This window comes from Pempheris klunzingeri, chromosome 10, assembly GCF_042242105.1.
Source record: "Pempheris klunzingeri isolate RE-2024b chromosome 10, fPemKlu1.hap1, whole genome shotgun sequence".
In the NCBI taxonomy this organism is placed as follows: domain Eukaryota; kingdom Metazoa; phylum Chordata; class Actinopteri; order Acropomatiformes; family Pempheridae; genus Pempheris; species Pempheris klunzingeri.
The window spans coordinates 6,245,139-6,261,524 of record NC_092021.1 but is presented as its reverse complement, the minus strand read 5'-3'; the positions used below and the strand labels follow the sequence as shown (position 1 = coordinate 6,261,524).

At 46.9% G+C, this 16,386-nt stretch overlaps 30 non-coding genes across 30 annotated transcripts; all 30 read right to left on the bottom strand.

The window, feature by feature from the left end:
• Positions 1–354: 354 nt before the first annotated feature.
• trnat-ugu (transfer RNA threonine (anticodon UGU)) lies at positions 355–428 on the bottom strand. Its single transcript has one exon. It is a non-coding gene; the product is annotated as a tRNA-Thr (tRNA).
• Positions 429–695: 267 nt separating this feature from the next.
• On the bottom strand, positions 696–769 carry trnat-agu (transfer RNA threonine (anticodon AGU)). Its single transcript has one exon. It is a non-coding gene; the product is annotated as a tRNA-Thr (tRNA).
• Positions 770–1,055: 286 nt separating this feature from the next.
• On the bottom strand, positions 1,056–1,129 carry trnan-guu (transfer RNA asparagine (anticodon GUU)). Its single transcript has one exon. It is a non-coding gene; the product is annotated as a tRNA-Asn (tRNA).
• Positions 1,130–1,988: 859 nt separating this feature from the next.
• On the bottom strand, positions 1,989–2,062 carry trnat-ugu (transfer RNA threonine (anticodon UGU)). The gene has a single exon. It is a non-coding gene; the product is annotated as a tRNA-Thr (tRNA).
• A 267-nt stretch (positions 2,063–2,329) lies between these two features.
• Positions 2,330–2,403, bottom strand: trnat-agu (transfer RNA threonine (anticodon AGU)). The gene has a single exon. It is a non-coding gene; the product is annotated as a tRNA-Thr (tRNA).
• A 294-nt stretch (positions 2,404–2,697) lies between these two features.
• Positions 2,698–2,771, bottom strand: trnan-guu (transfer RNA asparagine (anticodon GUU)). Its single transcript has one exon. It is a non-coding gene; the product is annotated as a tRNA-Asn (tRNA).
• An 832-nt stretch (positions 2,772–3,603) lies between these two features.
• On the bottom strand, positions 3,604–3,677 carry trnat-ugu (transfer RNA threonine (anticodon UGU)). Its single transcript has one exon. It is a non-coding gene; the product is annotated as a tRNA-Thr (tRNA).
• Positions 3,678–3,944: 267 nt separating this feature from the next.
• On the bottom strand, positions 3,945–4,018 carry trnat-agu (transfer RNA threonine (anticodon AGU)). Its single transcript has one exon. It is a non-coding gene; the product is annotated as a tRNA-Thr (tRNA).
• A 286-nt stretch (positions 4,019–4,304) lies between these two features.
• trnan-guu (transfer RNA asparagine (anticodon GUU)) lies at positions 4,305–4,378 on the bottom strand. The gene has a single exon. It is a non-coding gene; the product is annotated as a tRNA-Asn (tRNA).
• An 832-nt stretch (positions 4,379–5,210) lies between these two features.
• trnat-ugu (transfer RNA threonine (anticodon UGU)) lies at positions 5,211–5,284 on the bottom strand. Its single transcript has one exon. It is a non-coding gene; the product is annotated as a tRNA-Thr (tRNA).
• Positions 5,285–5,551: 267 nt separating this feature from the next.
• trnat-agu (transfer RNA threonine (anticodon AGU)) lies at positions 5,552–5,625 on the bottom strand. Its single transcript has one exon. It is a non-coding gene; the product is annotated as a tRNA-Thr (tRNA).
• A 286-nt stretch (positions 5,626–5,911) lies between these two features.
• On the bottom strand, positions 5,912–5,985 carry trnan-guu (transfer RNA asparagine (anticodon GUU)). Its single transcript has one exon. It is a non-coding gene; the product is annotated as a tRNA-Asn (tRNA).
• A 774-nt stretch (positions 5,986–6,759) lies between these two features.
• Positions 6,760–6,833, bottom strand: trnat-ugu (transfer RNA threonine (anticodon UGU)). The gene has a single exon. It is a non-coding gene; the product is annotated as a tRNA-Thr (tRNA).
• A 266-nt stretch (positions 6,834–7,099) lies between these two features.
• Positions 7,100–7,173, bottom strand: trnat-agu (transfer RNA threonine (anticodon AGU)). Its single transcript has one exon. It is a non-coding gene; the product is annotated as a tRNA-Thr (tRNA).
• A 286-nt stretch (positions 7,174–7,459) lies between these two features.
• trnan-guu (transfer RNA asparagine (anticodon GUU)) lies at positions 7,460–7,533 on the bottom strand. The gene has a single exon. It is a non-coding gene; the product is annotated as a tRNA-Asn (tRNA).
• An 832-nt stretch (positions 7,534–8,365) lies between these two features.
• On the bottom strand, positions 8,366–8,439 carry trnat-ugu (transfer RNA threonine (anticodon UGU)). The gene has a single exon. It is a non-coding gene; the product is annotated as a tRNA-Thr (tRNA).
• A 267-nt stretch (positions 8,440–8,706) lies between these two features.
• Positions 8,707–8,780, bottom strand: trnat-agu (transfer RNA threonine (anticodon AGU)). Its single transcript has one exon. It is a non-coding gene; the product is annotated as a tRNA-Thr (tRNA).
• A 286-nt stretch (positions 8,781–9,066) lies between these two features.
• On the bottom strand, positions 9,067–9,140 carry trnan-guu (transfer RNA asparagine (anticodon GUU)). The gene has a single exon. It is a non-coding gene; the product is annotated as a tRNA-Asn (tRNA).
• An 832-nt stretch (positions 9,141–9,972) lies between these two features.
• Positions 9,973–10,046, bottom strand: trnat-ugu (transfer RNA threonine (anticodon UGU)). The gene has a single exon. It is a non-coding gene; the product is annotated as a tRNA-Thr (tRNA).
• A 267-nt stretch (positions 10,047–10,313) lies between these two features.
• On the bottom strand, positions 10,314–10,387 carry trnat-agu (transfer RNA threonine (anticodon AGU)). The gene has a single exon. It is a non-coding gene; the product is annotated as a tRNA-Thr (tRNA).
• A 286-nt stretch (positions 10,388–10,673) lies between these two features.
• On the bottom strand, positions 10,674–10,747 carry trnan-guu (transfer RNA asparagine (anticodon GUU)). The gene has a single exon. It is a non-coding gene; the product is annotated as a tRNA-Asn (tRNA).
• An 832-nt stretch (positions 10,748–11,579) lies between these two features.
• On the bottom strand, positions 11,580–11,653 carry trnat-ugu (transfer RNA threonine (anticodon UGU)). Its single transcript has one exon. It is a non-coding gene; the product is annotated as a tRNA-Thr (tRNA).
• A 267-nt stretch (positions 11,654–11,920) lies between these two features.
• Positions 11,921–11,994, bottom strand: trnat-agu (transfer RNA threonine (anticodon AGU)). Its single transcript has one exon. It is a non-coding gene; the product is annotated as a tRNA-Thr (tRNA).
• Positions 11,995–12,280: 286 nt separating this feature from the next.
• Positions 12,281–12,354, bottom strand: trnan-guu (transfer RNA asparagine (anticodon GUU)). Its single transcript has one exon. It is a non-coding gene; the product is annotated as a tRNA-Asn (tRNA).
• Positions 12,355–13,186: 832 nt separating this feature from the next.
• trnat-ugu (transfer RNA threonine (anticodon UGU)) lies at positions 13,187–13,260 on the bottom strand. The gene has a single exon. It is a non-coding gene; the product is annotated as a tRNA-Thr (tRNA).
• A 267-nt stretch (positions 13,261–13,527) lies between these two features.
• trnat-agu (transfer RNA threonine (anticodon AGU)) lies at positions 13,528–13,601 on the bottom strand. Its single transcript has one exon. It is a non-coding gene; the product is annotated as a tRNA-Thr (tRNA).
• A 286-nt stretch (positions 13,602–13,887) lies between these two features.
• Positions 13,888–13,961, bottom strand: trnan-guu (transfer RNA asparagine (anticodon GUU)). The gene has a single exon. It is a non-coding gene; the product is annotated as a tRNA-Asn (tRNA).
• Positions 13,962–14,801: 840 nt separating this feature from the next.
• trnat-ugu (transfer RNA threonine (anticodon UGU)) lies at positions 14,802–14,875 on the bottom strand. Its single transcript has one exon. It is a non-coding gene; the product is annotated as a tRNA-Thr (tRNA).
• A 267-nt stretch (positions 14,876–15,142) lies between these two features.
• On the bottom strand, positions 15,143–15,216 carry trnat-agu (transfer RNA threonine (anticodon AGU)). The gene has a single exon. It is a non-coding gene; the product is annotated as a tRNA-Thr (tRNA).
• A 286-nt stretch (positions 15,217–15,502) lies between these two features.
• Positions 15,503–15,576, bottom strand: trnan-guu (transfer RNA asparagine (anticodon GUU)). The gene has a single exon. It is a non-coding gene; the product is annotated as a tRNA-Asn (tRNA).
• Positions 15,577–16,386: the final 810 nt, after the last annotated feature.

Genomic DNA, 16,386 nt, shown 5'->3' with positions numbered 1-16,386 from the left:
TTAGAAACCACTGAGATGATGTGTTCATAGGATGTTGGAGGTAACTACCGAAAACCTGGTCCATTTTTCCTCTCCCAGGATTAAATAAGTAATGGCTACCATGGACGCATAAAGGCATGGCTGGGATTCAAACCAAATCTCTCCCGTTTACAAGGCAGGCACTTTCACCAATTAAACCACAGCACCCACTGTTGGCAAAGGCATTCAAGTACTCTGGTGACAAACATTGGTATCAAGTCATTCTGCTGCCGGCTACATTCTTGTCCGGTTGCCTTTTGCTGCATCGGTTTCAAATGAGGTTCTTGCCATTTCAAACATTGGGAAGGTTATTAGTGCTGGAAAGGAAGATAAAGCAGGCACCGCTGGGATTTGAACCCAGGATCTCCTGTTTACAAGACAGGGACTTTGACCAACTAAGCCACGGTGCCTCCACCTGCTCCTTTTACTTTTCATAAAGTTATATGGGAAGTGCTGAATGAAATTCAATCAGCTCGTTTCTGTCTTTCATGTCCGTTTTGAGTAAAAACAGAGAGCTCTATACTCTGGTGAAAGCTATTGGCATCAAGTCTTACCAAAGTCATTCTGCAGACGGCTGCATTCTTGTCCTTTTGACCTTTGCTTAGTGCTGCATTGACTTCAAATGAGGTTTTCATGGTTTCAGGCCCAAGGAAACGGAAAAAGAAAGAGGTATCAGCAGGCACCGCTGGGATTTGAACCCAGGATCTCCTGTTTACTAGACAGGCACTTTGACCAACTAAGCCACGGCGCCACAGCTTTTACACTTTTCCCAAAGTTACATAGGAAGAGTTGAATGAAATTGCATGACCTTGGTTCTGCCTTTCATTACCGTTTTCAGTTAAAAAGCAAAAAAAGACATTGACAGCAAAGTGCCTTGAAAGACTCCTTGTTCAATTCAAGGCTGGCAAGCAGAAGCACAAAAGCCAACACCTCTGAAGCCACAAGGAAGAGCTCGGGCCTTCTAGCCAGGTCCAGGCAGCACGTCAAGTTCCAAGGGCACGACCAGAACTCTTGCTGCACAGCCGCAAACAAGTTTTCGTCCCTGGGTGGGCTCGAACCACCATCCTCTCGGTTAACAGCCGAGCGCGCTGGCCGATTGCGCCACAGAGACTTAAACCACAGCACCCACTGTTGGCAAAGGCATAGTCCCCAAAGTGGGCATTCAACAAAGGCTGTGGCCTCTTCTTCCAAGCTCTGCTCCATGATACCTCAAAACCTAGTCCTGTTGTTGCAATTAAGGCTGTAAAGAGTGGGACCGATCCTTCACTCCAGTCCTACAATCCTACAATCCCTTGTCGGATAGAGGCCAGAATTTTGTCCCATGGGTCTTGGTCACTGCATTGACTGCAACGCCAATCCTTGGTTGTGGATGCAAAAAAGCTCATTTCAGGTCAGTGTCTCTCCCGTGTTATATGCAGTTTCAAACACACTGTGAGTGTCAATGAACCTATCCATCACAATTCTGCTGTCAGGCGGCTTTTCGTTGTGTTTCAGCAGTGGATTTCAACTCCAACGTGGGCCTGGCAGCACTGCTTGCTTGCATTGCATGGTTTAGAGGAGCGTCTGATAGCAGTTTCCGAAGACACTGGCAGGACAGACGCCATTGTCCATAGACTTTAGAAACCACTGAGATGATGTGTTCATAGGATGTTGGAGGTAACTACCGAAAACCTGGTCCATTTTTCCTCTCCCAGGATTAAATAAGTAATGGCTACCATGGACGCATAAAGGCATGGCTGGGATTCAAACCAAATCTCTCCCGTTTACAAGGCAGGCACTTTCACCAATTAAACCACAGCACCCACTGTTGGCAAAGGCATTCAAGTACTCTGGTGACAAACATTGGTATCAAGTCATTCTGCTGCCGGCTACATTCTTGTCCGGTTGCCTTTTGCTGCATCGGTTTCAAATGAGGTTCTTGCCATTTCAAACATTGGGAAGGTTATTAGTGCTGGAAAGGAAGATAAAGCAGGCTCCGCTGGGATTTGAACCCAGGATCTCCTGTTTACAAGACAGGGACTTTGACCAACTAAGCCACGGTGCCTCCACCTGCTCCTTTTACTTTTCATAAAGTTATATGGGAAGTGCTGAATGAAATTCAAACAGCTCGTTTCTGTCTTTCATGTCCGTTTTGAGTAAAAACAGAGAGCTCTATACTCTGGTGAAAGCTATTGGCATCAAGTCTTACCAAAGTCATTCTGCAGACGGCTGCATTCTTGTCCTTTTGACCTTTGCTTAGTGCTGCATTGACTTCAAATGAGGTTTTCATGGTTTCAGGCCCAAGGAAACGGAAAAAGAAAGAGGTATCAGCAGGCACCGCTGGGATTTGAACCCAGGATCTCCTGTTTACTAGACAGGCACTTTGACCAACTAAGCCACGGCGCCACGGCGCCACAGCTTTTACACTTTTCCCAAAGTTACATAGGAAGAGTTGAATGAAATTGCATGACCTTGGTTCTGCCTTTCATTACCGTTTTCAGTTAAAAAGCAAAAAAAGACATTGACAGCAAAGTGCCTTGAAAGACTCCTTGTTCAATTCAAGGCTGGCAAGCAGAAGCACAAAAGCCAACACCTCTGAAGCCACAAGGAAGAGCTCGGGCCTTCTAGCCAGGTCCAGGCAGCACGTCAAGTTCCAAGGGCACAACCAGAACTCTTGCTGCACAGCCGCAAACAAGTTTTCGTCCCTGGGTGGGCTCGAACCACCATCCTCTCGGTTAACAGCCGAGCGCGCTGGCCGATTGCGCCACAGAGACTTGCCTAGTCCCCAAAGTGGGCATTCAACAAAGGCTGTGGCCTCTTCTTCCAAGCTCTGCTCCATGATACCTCAAAACCTAGTCCTGTTGTTGCAATTAAGGCTGTAAAGAGTGGGACCGATCCTTCACTCCAGTCCTACAATCCTACAATCCCTTGTCGGATAGAGGCCAGAATTTTGTCCCATGGGTCTTGGTCACTGCATTGACTGCAACGCCAATCCTTGGTTGTGGATGCAAAAAAGCTCATTTCAGGTCAGTGTCTCTCCCGTGTTATATGCAGTTTCAAACACACTGTGAGTGTCAATGAACCTATCCATCACAATTCTGCTGTCAGGCGGCTTTTCGTTGTGTTTCAGCAGTGGATTTCAACTCCAACGTGGGCCTGGCAGCACTGCTTGCTTGTATTGCATGGTTTAGAGGAGCGTCTGATAGCAGTTTCTGAAGACACTGGCAGGACAGACGCCATTGTCCATAGACTTTAGAAACCACTGAGATGATGTGTTCATAGGATGTTGGAGGTAACTACCGAAAACCTGGTCCATTTTTCCTCTCCCAGGATTAAATAAGTAATGGCTACCATGGACGCATAAAGGCATGGCTGGGATTCAAACCAAATCTCTCCCGTTTACAAGGCAGGCACTTTCACCAATTAAACCACAGCACCCACTGTTGGCAAAGGCATTCAAGTACTCTGGTGACAAACATTGGTATCAAGTCATTCTGCTGCCGGCTACATTCTTGTCCGGTTGCCTTTTGCTGCATCGGTTTCAAATGAGGTTCTTGCCATTTCAAACATTGGGAAGGTTATTAGTGCTGGAAAGGAAGATAAAGCAGGCACCGCTGGGATTTGAACCCAGGATCTCCTGTTTACAAGACAGGGACTTTGACCAACTAAGCCACGGTGCCTCCACCTGCTCCTTTTACTTTTCATAAAGTTATATGGGAAGTGCTGAATGAAATTCAATCAACTCGTTTCTGTCTTTCATGTCCGTTTTGAGTAAAAACAGAGAGCTCTATACTCTGGTGAAAGCTATTGGCATCAAGTCTTACCAAAGTCATTCTGCAGACGGCTGCATTCTTGTCCTTTTGACCTTTGCTTAGTGCTGCATTGACTTCAAATGAGGTTTTCATGGTTTCAGGCCCAAGGAAACGGAAAAAGAAAGAGGTATCAGCAGGCACCGCTGGGATTTGAACCCAGGATCTCCTGTTTACTAGACAGGCACTTTGACCAACTAAGCCACGGCGCCACAGCTTTTACACTTTTCCCAAAGTTACATAGGAAGAGTTGAATGAAATTGCATGACCTTGGTTCTGCCTTTCATTACCGTTTTCAGTTAAAAAGCAAAAAAAGACATTGACAGCAAAGTGCCTTGAAAGACTCCTTGTTCAATTCAAGGCTGGCAAGCAGAAGCACAAAAGCCAACACCTCTGAAGCCACAAGGAAGAGCTCGGGCCTTCTAGCCAGGTCCAGGCAGCACGTCAAGTTCCAAGGGCACAACTAGAACTCTTGCTGCACAGCCGCAAACAAGTTTTCGTCCCTGGGTGGGCTCGAACCACCATCCTCTCGGTTAACAGCCGAGCGCGCTGGCCGATTGCGCCACAGAGACTTGCCTAGTCCCCAAAGTGGGCATTCAACAAAGGCTGTGGCCTCTTCTTCCAAGCTCTGCTCCATGATACCTCAAAACCTAGTCCTGTTGTTGCAATTAAGGCTGTAAAGAGTGGGACCGATCCTTCACTCCAGTCCTACAATCCTACAATCCCTTGTCGGATAGAGGCCAGAATTTTGTCCCATGGGTCTTGGTCACTGCATTGACTGCAACGCCAATCCTTGGTTGTGGATGCAAAAAAGCTCATTTCAGGTCAGTGTCTCTCCCGTGTTATATGCAGTTTCAAACACACTGTGAGTGTCAATGAACCTATCCATCACAATTCTGCTGTCAGGCGGCTTTTCGTTGTGTTTCAGCAGTGGATTTCAACTCCAACGTGGGCCTGGCAGCACTGCTTGCTTGTATTGCATGGTTTAGAGGAGCGTCTGATAGCAGTTTCCGAAGACACTGGCAGGACAGACGCCATTGTCCATAGACTTTAGAAACCACTGAGATGATGTGTTCATAGGATGTTGGAGGTAACTACCGAAAACCTGGTCCATTTTTCCTCTCCCAGGATTAAATAAGTAATGGCTACCATGGACGCATAAAGGCATGGCTGGGATTCAAACCAAATCTCTCCCGTTTACAAGGCAGGCACTTTCACCAATTAAACCACAGCACCCACTGTTGGCAAAGGCATTCAAGTACTCTGGTGAAAAACATTGGTATCAAGTCATTCTGCTGCCGGCTACATTCTTGTCCGGTTGCCTTTTGCTGCATCGGTTTCAAATGAGGTTCTTGCCATTTCAAACATTGGGAAGGTTATTAGTGCTGGAAAGGAAGATAAAGCAGGCACCGCTGGGATTTGAACCCAGGATCTCCTGTTTACAAGACAGGGACTTTGACCAACTAAGCCACGGTGCCTCCACCTGCTCCTTTTACTTTTCATAAAGTTATATGGGAAGTGCTGAATGAAATTCAATCAGCTCGTTTCTGTCTTTCATGTCCGTTTTGAGTAAAAACAGAGAGCTCTATACTCTGGTGAAAGCTATTGGCATCAAGTCTTACCAAAGTCATTCTGCAGACGGCTGCATTCTTGTCCTTTTGACCTTTGCTTAGTGCTGCATTGACTTCAAATGAGGTTTTCATGGTTTCAGGCCCAAGGAAACGGAAAAAGAAAGAGGTATCAGCAGGCACCGCTGGGATTTGAACCCAGGATCTCCTGTTTACTAGACAGGCACTTTGACCAACTAAGCCACGGCGCCACAGCTTTTACACTTTTCCCAAAGTTACATAGGAAGAGTTGAATGAAATTGCATGAACTTGGTTCTGCCTTTCATTACCGTTTTCAGTTAAAAAGCAAAAAAAGACATTGACAGCAAAGTGCCTTGAAAGACTCCTTGTTCAATTCAAGGCTGGCAAGCAGAAGCACAAAAGCCAACAGCTCTGAAGCCACAAGGAAGAGCTCGGGCCTTCTAGCCAGGTCCAGGCAGCACGTCAAGTTCCAAGGGCACGACCAGAACTCTTGCTGCACAGTCGCAAACAAGCTTTCGTCCCTGGGTGGGCTCGAACCACCATCCTCTCGGTTAACAGCCGAGCGCGCTGGCCGATTGCGCCACAGAGACTTGCCTAGTCCCCAAAGTGGGCATTCAACAAAGGCTGTGGCCTCTTCTTCCAAGCTCTGCTCCATGATACCTCAAAACCTAGTCCTGTTGTTGCAATTAAGGCTGTAAAGAGTGGGACCGATCCCATGGGTCTTGGTCACTGCATTGACTGCAACGCCAATCCTTGGTTGTGGATGCAAAAAAGCTCATTTCAGGTCAGTGTCTCTCCCGTGTTATATGCAGTTTCAAACACACTGTGAGTGTCAATGAACCTATCCATCACAATTCTGCTGTCAGGCGGCTTTTCGTTGTGTTTCAGCAGTGGATTTCAACTCCAACGTGGGCCTGGCAGCACTGCTTGCTTGTATTGCATGGTTTAGAGGAGCGTCTGATAGCAGTTTCCGAAGACACTGGCAGGACAGACGCCATTGTCCATAGACTTTAGAAACCACTGAGATGATGTGTTCATAGGATGTTGGAGGTAACTACCGAAAACCTGGTCCATTTTTCCTCTCCCAGGATTAAATAAGTAATGGCTACCATGGACGCATAAAGGCATGGCTGGGATTCAAACCAAATCTCTCCCGTTTACAAGGCAGGCACTTTCACCAATTAAACCACAGCACCCACTGTTGGCAAAGGCATTCAAGTACTCTGGTGACAAACATTGGTATCAAGTCATTCTGCTGCCGGCTACATTCTTGTCCGGTTGCCTTTTGCTGCATCGGTTTCAAATGAGGTTCTTGCCATTTCAAACATTGGGAAGGTTATTAGTGCTGGAAAGGAAGATAAAGCAGGCACTGCTGGGATTTGAACCCAGGATCTCCTGTTTACAAGACAGGGACTTTGACCAACTAAGCCACGGTGCCTCCACCTGCTCCTTTTACTTTTCATAAAGTTATATGGGAAGTGCTGAATGAAATTCAATCAGCTCGTTTCTGTCTTTCATGTCCGTTTTGAGTAAAAACAGAGAGCTCTATACTCTGGTGAAAGCTATTGGCATCAAGTCTTACCAAAGTCATTCTGCAGACGGCTGCATTCTTGTCCTTTTGACCTTTGCTTAGTGCTGCATTGACTTCAAATGAGGTTTTCATGGTTTCAGGCCCAAGGAAACGGAAAAGGAAGAGGTATCAGCAGGCACCGCTGGGATTTGAACCCAGGATCTCCTGTTTACTAGACAGGCACTTTGACCAACTAAGCCACGGCGCCACAGCTTTTACACTTTTCCCAAAGTTACATAGGAAGAGTTGAATGAAATTGCATGACCTTGGTTCTGCCTTTCATTACCGTTTTCAGTTAAAAAGCAAAAAAAGACATTGACAGCAAAGTGCCTTGAAAGACTCCTTGTTCAATTCAAGGCTGGCAAGCAGAAGCACAAAAGCCAACACCTCTGAAGCCACAAGGAAGAGCTCGGGCCTTCTAGCCAGGTCCAGGCTGCACGTCAAGTTCCAAGGGCACAACCAGAACTCTTGCTGCACAGCCGCAAACAAGTTTTCGTCCCTGGGTGGGCTCGAACCACCATCCTCTCGGTTAACAGCCGAGCGCGCTGGCCGATTGCGCCACAGAGACTTGCCTAGTCCCCAAAGTGGGCATTCAACAAAGGCTGTGGCCTCTTCTTCCAAGCTCTGCTCCATGATACCTCAAAACCTAGTCCTGTTGTTGCAATTAAGGCTGTAAAGAGTGGGACCGATCCTTCACTCCAGTCCTACAATCCTACAATCCCTTGTCGGATAGAGGCCAGAATTTTGTCCCATGGGTCTTGGTCACTGCATTGACTGCAACGCCAATCCTTGGTTGTGGATGCAAAAAAGCTCATTTCAGGTCAGTGTCTCTCCCGTGTTATATGCAGTTTCAAACACACTGTGAGTGTCAATGAACCTATCCATCACAATTCTGCTGTCAGGCGGCTTTTCGTTGTGTTTCAGCAGTGGATTTCAACTCCAACGTGGGCCTGGCAGCACTGCTTGCTTGTATTGCATGGTTTAGAGGAGCGTCTGATAGCAGTTTCCGAAGACACTGGCAGGACAGACGCCATTGTCCATAGACTTTAGAAACCACTGAGATGATGTGTTCATAGGATGTTGGAGGTAACTACCGAAAACCTGGTCCATTTTTCCTCTCCCAGGATTAAATAAGTAATGGCTACCATGGACGCATAAAGGCATGGCTGGGATTCAAACCAAATCTCTCCCGTTTACAAGGCAGGCACTTTCACCAATTAAACCACAGCACCCACTGTTGGCAAAGGCATTCAAGTACTCTGGTGACAAACATTGGTATCAAGTCATTCTGCTGCCGGCTACATTCTTGTCCGGTTGCCTTTTGCTGCATCGGTTTCAAATGAGGTTCTTGCCATTTCAAACATTGGGAAGGTTATTAGTGCTGGAAAGGAAGATAAAGCAGGCACCGCTGGGATTTGAACCCAGGATCTCCTGTTTACAAGACAGGGACTTTGACCAACTAAGCCACGGTGCCTCCACCTGCTCCTTTTACTTTTCATAAAGTTATATGGGAAGTGCTGAATGAAATTCAATCAGCTCGTTTCTGTCTTTCATGTCCGTTTTGAGTAAAAACAGAGAGCTCTATACTCTGGTGAAAGCTATTGGCATCAAGTCTTACCAAAGTCATTCTGCAGACGGCTGCATTCTTGTCCTTTTGACCTTTGCTTAGTGCTGCATTGACTTCAAATGAGGTTTTCATGGTTTCAGGCCCAAGGAAACGGAAAAAGAAAGAGGTATCAGCAGGCACCGCTGGGATTTGAACCCAGGATCTCCTGTTTACTAGACAGGCACTTTGACCAACTAAGCCACGGCGCCACAGCTTTTACACTTTTCCCAAAGTTACATAGGAAGAGTTGAATGAAATTGCATGACCTTGGTTCTGCCTTTCATTACCGTTTTCAGTTAAAAAGCAAAAAAAGACATTGACAGCAAAGTGCCTTGAAAGACTCCTTGTTCAATTCAAGGCTGGCAAGCAGAAGCACAAAAGCCAACACCTCTGAAGCCACAAGGAAGAGCTCGGGCCTTCTAGCCAGGTCCAGGCAGCACGTCAAGTTCCAAGGGCACGACCAGAACTCTTGCTGCACAGCCGCAAACAAGTTTTCGTCCCTGGGTGGGCTCGAACCACCATCCTCTCGGTTAACAGCCGAGCGCGCTGGCCGATTGCGCCACAGAGACTTGCCTAGTCCCCAAAGTGGGCATTCAACAAAGGCTGTGGCCTCTTCTTCCAAGCTCTGCTCCATGATACCTCAAAACCTAGTCCTGTTGTTGCAATTAAGGCTGTAAAGAGTGGGACCGATCCTTCACTCCAGTCCTACAATCCTACAATCCCTTGTCGGATAGAGGCCAGAATTTTGTCCCATGGGTCTTGGTCACTGCATTGACTGCAACGCCAATCCTTGGTTGTGGATGCAAAAAAGCTCATTTCAGGTCAGTGTCTCTCCCGTGTTATATGCAGTTTCAAACACACTGTGAGTGTCAATGAACCTATCCATCACAATTCTGCTGTCAGGCGGCTTTTCGTTGTGTTTCAGCAGTGGATTTCAACTCCAACGTGGGCCTGGCAGCACTGCTTGCTTGTATTGCATGGTTTAGAGGAGCGTCTGATAGCAGTTTCCGAAGACACTGGCAGGACAGACGCCATTGTCCATAGACTTTAGAAACCACTGAGATGATGTGTTCATAGGATGTTGGAGGTAACTACCGAAAACCTGGTCCATTTTTCCTCTCCCAGGATTAAATAAGTAATGGCTACCATGGACGCATAAAGGCATGGCTGGGATTCAAACCAAATCTCTCCCGTTTACAAGGCAGGCACTTTCACCAATTAAACCACAGCACCCACTGTTGGCAAAGGCATTCAAGTACTCTGGTGACAAACATTGGTATCAAGTCATTCTGCTGCCGGCTACATTCTTGTCCGGTTGCCTTTTGCTGCATCGGTTTCAAATGAGGTTCTTGCCATTTCAAACATTGGGAAGGTTATTAGTGCTGGAAAGGAAGATAAAGCAGGCACCGCTGGGATTTGAACCCAGGATCTCCTGTTTACAAGACAGGGACTTTGACCAACTAAGCCACGGTGCCTCCACCTGCTCCTTTTACTTTTCATAAAGTTATATGGGAAGTGCTGAATGAAATTCAATCAGCTCGTTTCTGTCTTTCATGTCCGTTTTGAGTAAAAACAGAGAGCTCTATACTCTGGTGAAAGCTATTGGCATCAAGTCTTACCAAAGTCATTCTGCAGACGGCTGCATTCTTGTCCTTTTGACCTTTGCTTAGTGCTGCATTGACTTCAAATGAGGTTTTCATGGTTTCAGGCCCAAGGAAACGGAAAAAGAAAGAGGTATCAGCAGGCACCGCTGGGATTTGAACCCAGGATCTCCTGTTTACTAGACAGGCACTTTGACCAACTAAGCCACGGCGCCACAGCTTTTACACTTTTCCCAAAGTTACATAGGAAGAGTTGAATGAAATTGCATGACCTTGGTTCTGCCTTTCATTACCGTTTTCAGTTAAAAAGCAAAAAAAGACATTGACAGCAAAGTGCCTTGAAAGACTCCTTGTTCAATTCAAGGCTGGCAAGCAGAAGCACAAAAGCCAACACCTCTGAAGCCACAAGGAAGAGCTCGGGCCTTCTAGCCAGGTCCAGGCTGCACGTCAAGTTCCAAGGGCACGACCAGAACTCTTGCTGCACAGCCGCAAACAAGTTTTAGTCCCTGGGTGGGCTCGAACCACCATCCTCTCGGTTAACAGCCGAGCGCGCTGGCCGATTGCGCCACAGAGACTTGCCTAGTCCCCAAAGTGGGCATTCAACAAAGGCTGTGGCCTCTTCTTCCAAGCTCTGCTCCATGATACCTCAAAACCTAGTCCTGTTGTTGCAATTAAGGCTGTAAAGAGTGGGACCGATCCTTCACTCCAGTCCTACAATCCTACAATCCCTTGTCGGATAGAGGCCAGAATTTTGTCCCATGGGTCTTGGTCACTGCATTGACTGCAACGCCAATCCTTGGTTGTGGATGCAAAAAAGCTCATTTCAGGTCAGTGTCTCTCCCGTGTTATATGCAGTTTCAAACACACTGTGAGTGTCAATGAACCTATCCATCACAATTCTGCTGTCAGGCGGCTTTTCGTTGTGTTTCAGCAGTGGATTTCAACTCCAACGTGGGCCTGGCAGCACTGCTTGCTTGTATTGCATGGTTTAGAGGAGCGTCTGATAGCAGTTTCCGAAGACACTGGCAGGACAGACGCCATTGTCCATAGACTTTAGAAACCACTGAGATGATGTGTTCATAGGATGTTGGAGGTAACTACCGAAAACCTGGTCCATTTTTCCTCTCCCAGGATTAAATAAGTAATGGCTACCATGGACGCATAAAGGCATGGCTGGGATTCAAACCAAATCTCTCCCGTTTACAAGGCAGGCACTTTCACCAATTAAACCACAGCACCCACTGTTGGCAAAGGCATTCAAGTACTCTGGTGACAAACATTGGTATCAAGTCATTCTGCTGCCGGCTACATTCTTGTCCGGTTGCCTTTTGCTGCATCGGTTTCAAATGAGGTTCTTGCCATTTCAAACATTGGGAAGGTTATTAGTGCTGGAAAGGAAGATAAAGCAGGCACCGCTGGGATTTGAACCCAGGATCTCCTGTTTACAAGACAGGGACTTTGACCAACTAAGCCACGGTGCCTCCACCTGCTCCTTTTACTTTTCATAAAGTTATATGGGAAGTGCTGAATGAAATTCAATCAGCTCGTTTCTGTCTTTCATGTCCGTTTTGAGTAAAAACAGAGAGCTCTATACTCTGGTGAAAGCTATTGGCATCAAGTCTTACCAAAGTCATTCTGCAGACGGCTGCATTCTTGTCCTTTTGACCTTTGCTTAGTGCTGCATTGACTTCAAATGAGGTTTTCATGGTTTCAGGCCCAAGGAAACGGAAAAAGAAAGAGGTATCAGCAGGCACCGCTGGGATTTGAACCCAGGATCTCCTGTTTACTAGACAGGCACTTTGACCAACTAAGCCACGGCGCCACAGCTTTTACACTTTTCCCAAAGTTACATAGGAAGAGTTGAATGAAATTGCATGACCTTGGTTCTGCCTTTCATTACCGTTTTCAGTTAAAAAGCAAAAAAAGACATTGACAGCAAAGTGCCTTGAAAGACTCCTTGTTCAATTCAAGGCTGGCAAGCAGAAGCACAAAAGCCAACACCTCTGAAGCCACAAGGAAGAGCTCGGGCCTTCTAGCCAGGTCCAGGCAGCACGTCAAGTTCCAAGGGCACGACCAGAACTCTTGCTGCACAGCCGCAAACAAGTTTTCGTCCCTGGGTGGGCTCGAACCACCATCCTCTCGGTTAACAGCCGAGCGCGCTGGCCGATTGCGCCACAGAGACTTGCCTAGTCCCCAAAGTGGGCATTCAACAAAGGCTGTGGCCTCTTCTTCCAAGCTCTGCTCCATGATACCTCAAAACCTAGTCCTGTTGTTGCAATTAAGGCTGTAAAGAGTGGGACCGATCCTTCACTCCAGTCCTACAATCCTACAATCCCTTGTCGGATAGAGGCCAGAATTTTGTCCCATGGGTCTTGGTCACTGCATTGACTGCAACGCCAATCCTTGGTTGTGGATGCAAAAAAGCTCATTTCAGGTCAGTGTCTCTCCCGTGTTATATGCAGTTTCAAACACACTGTGAGTGTCAATGAACCTATCCATCACAATTCTGCTGTCAGGCGGCTTTTCGTTGTGTTTCAGCAGTGGATTTCAACTCCAACGTGGGCCTGGCAGCACTGCTTGCTTGTATTGCATGGTTTAGAGGAGCGTCTGATAGCAGTTTCCGAAGACACTGGCAGGACAGACGCCATTGTCCATAGACTTTAGAAACCACTGAGATGATGTGTTCATAGGATGTTGGAGGTAACTACCGAAAACCTGGTCCATTTTTCCTCTCCCAGGATTAAATAAGTAATGGCTACCATGGACGCATAAAGGCATGGCTGGGATTCAAACCAAATCTCTCCCGTTTACAAGGCAGGCACTTTCACCAATTAAACCACAGCACCCACTGTTGGCAAAGGCATTCAAGTACTCTGGTGACAAACATTGGTATCAAGTCATTCTGCTGCCGGCTACATTCTTGTCCGGTTGCCTTTTGCTGCATCGGTTTCAAATGAGGTTCTTGCCATTTCAAACATTGGGAAGGTTATTAGTGCTGGAAAGGAAGATAAAGCAGGCACCGCTGGGATTTGAACCCAGGATCTCCTGTTTACAAGACAGGGACTTTGACCAACTAAGCCACGGTGCCTCCACCTGCTCCTTTTACTTTTCATAAAGTTATATGGGAAGTGCTGAATGAAATTCAATCAGCTCGTTTCTGTCTTTCATGTCCGTTTTGAGTAAAAACAGAGAGCTCTATACTCTGGTGAAAGCTATTGGCATCAAGTCTTACCAAAGTCATTCTGCAGACGGCTGCATTCTTGTCCTTTTGACCTTTGCTTAGTGCTGCATTGACTTCAAATGAGGTTTTCATGGTTTCAGGCCCAAGGAAACGGAAAAAGAAAGAGGTATCAGCAGGCACCGCTGGGATTTGAACCCAGGATCTCCTGTTTACTAGACAGGCACTTTGACCAACTAAGCCACGGCGCCACAGCTTTTACACTTTTCCCAAAGTTACATAGGAAGAGTTGAATGAAATTGCATGACCTTGGTTCTGCCTTTCATTACCGTTTTCAGTTAAAAAGCAAAAAAAGACATTGACAGCAAAGTGCCTTGAAAGACTCCTTGTTCAATTCAAGGCTGGCAAGCAGAAGCACAAAAGCCAACACCTCTGAAGCCACAAGGAAGAGCTCGGGCCTTCTAGCCAGGTCCAGGCAGCACGTCAAGTTCCAAGGGCACGACCAGAACTCTTGCTGCACAGCCGCAAACAAGTTTTCGTCCCTGGGTGGGCTCGAACCACCATCCTCTCGGTTAACAGCCGAGCGCGCTGGCCGATTGCGCCACAGAGACTTGCCTAGTCCCCAAAGTGGGCATTCAACAAAGGCTGTGGCCTCTTCTTCCAAGCTCTGCTCCATGATACCTCAAAACCTAGTCCTGTTGTTGCAATTAAGGCTGTAAAGAGTGGGACCGATCCTTCACTCCAGTCCTACAATCCTACAATCCTACAATCCCTTGTCGGATAGAGGCCAGAATTTTGTCCCATGGGTCTTGGTCACTGCATTGACTGCAACGCCAATCCTTGGTTGTGGATGCAAAAAAGCTCATTTCAGGTCAGTGTCTCTCCCGTGTTATATGCAGTTTCAAACACACTGTGAGTGTCAATGAACCTATCCATCACAATTCTGCTGTCAGGCGGCTTTTCGTTGTGTTTCAGCAGTGGATTTCAACTCCAACGTGGGCCTGGCAGCACTGCTTGCTTGTATTGCATGGTTTAGAGGAGCGTCTGATAGCAGTTTCTGAAGACACTGGCAGGACAGACGCCATTGTCCATAGACTTTAGAAACCACTGAGATGATGTGTTCATAGGATGTTGGAGGTAACTACCGAAAACCTGGTCCATTTTTCCTCTCCCAGGATTAAATAAGTAATGGCTACCATGGACGCATAAAGGCATGGCTGGGATTCAAACCAAATCTCTCCCGTTTACAAGGCAGGCACTTTCACCAATTAAACCACAGCACCCACTGTTGGCAAAGGCATTCAAGTACTCTGGTGAAAAACATTGGTATCAAGTCATTCTGCTGCCGGCTACATTCTTGTCCGGTTGCCTTTTGCTGCATCGGTTTCAAATGAGGTTCTTGCCATTTCAAACATTGGGAAGGTTATTAGTGCTGGAAAGGAAGATAAAGCAGGCACCGCTGGGATTTGAACCCAGGATCTCCTGTTTACAAGACAGGGACTTTGACCAACTAAGCCACGGTGCCTCCACCTGCTCCTTTTACTTTTCATAAAGTTATATGGGAAGTGCTGAATGAAATTCAATCAGCTCGTTTCTGTCTTTCATGTCCGTTTTGAGTAAAAACAGAGAGCTCTATACTCTGGTGAAAGCTATTGGCATCAAGTCTTACCAAAGTCATTCTGCAGACGGCTGCATTCTTGTCCTTTTGACCTTTGCTTAGTGCTGCATTGACTTCAAATGAGGTTTTCATGGTTTCAGGCCCAAGGAAACGGAAAAAGAAAGAGGTATCAGCAGGCACCGCTGGGATTTGAACCCAGGATCTCCTGTTTACTAGACAGGCACTTTGACCAACTAAGCCACGGCGCCACAGCTTTTACACTTTTCCCAAAGTTACATAGGAAGAGTTGAATGAAATTGCATGACCTTGGTTCTGCCTTTCATTACCGTTTTCAGTTAAAAAGCAAAAAAAGACATTGACAGCAAAGTGCCTTGAAAGACTCCTTGTTCAATTCAAGGCTGGCAAGCAGAAGCACAAAAGCCAACACCTCTGAAGCCACAAGGAAGAGCTCGGGCCTTCTAGCCAGGTCCAGGCAGCACGTCAAGTTCCAAGGGCACGACCAGAACTCTTGCTGCACAGCCGCAAACAAGTTTTCGTCCCTGGGTGGGCTCGAACCACCATCCTCTCGGTTAACAGCCGAGCGCGCTGGCCGATTGCGCCACAGAGACTTGCCTAGTCCCCAAAGTGGGCATTCAACAAAGGCTGTGGCCTCTTCTTCCAAGCTCTGCTCCATGATACCTCAAAACCTAGTCCTGTTGTTGCAATTAAGGCTGTAAAGAGTGGGACCGATCCTTCACTCCAGTCCTACAATCCTACAATCCCTTGTCGGATAGAGGCCAGAATTTTGTCCCATGGGTCTTGGTCACTGCATTGACTGCAACGCCAATCCTTGGTTGTGGATGCAAAAAAGCTCATTTCAGGTCAGTGTCTCTCCCGTGTTATATGCAGTTTCAAACACACTGTGAGTGTCAATGAACCTATCCATCACAATTCTGCTGTCAGGCGGCTTTTCGTTGTGTTTCAGCAGTGGATTTCAACTCCAACGTGGGCCTGGCAGCACTGCTTGCTTGTATTGCATGGTTTAGAGGAGCGTCTGATAGCAGTTTCTGAAGACACTGGCAGGACAGACGCCATTGTCCATAGACTTTAGAAACCACTGAGATGATGTGTTCATAGGATGTTGGAGGTAACTACCGAAAACCTGGTCCATTTTTCCTCTCCCAGGATTAAATAAGTAATGGCTACCATGGACGCATAAAGGCATGGCTGGGATTCAAACCAAATCTCTCCCGTTTACAAGGCAGGCACTTTCACCAATTAAACCACAGCACCCACTGTTGGCAAAGGCATTCAAGTACTCTGGTGACAAACATTGGTATCAAGTCATTCTGCTGCCGGCTACATTCTTGTCCGGTTGCCTTTTGCTGCATCGGTTTCAAATGAGGTTCTTGCCATTTCAAACATTGGGAAGGTTATTA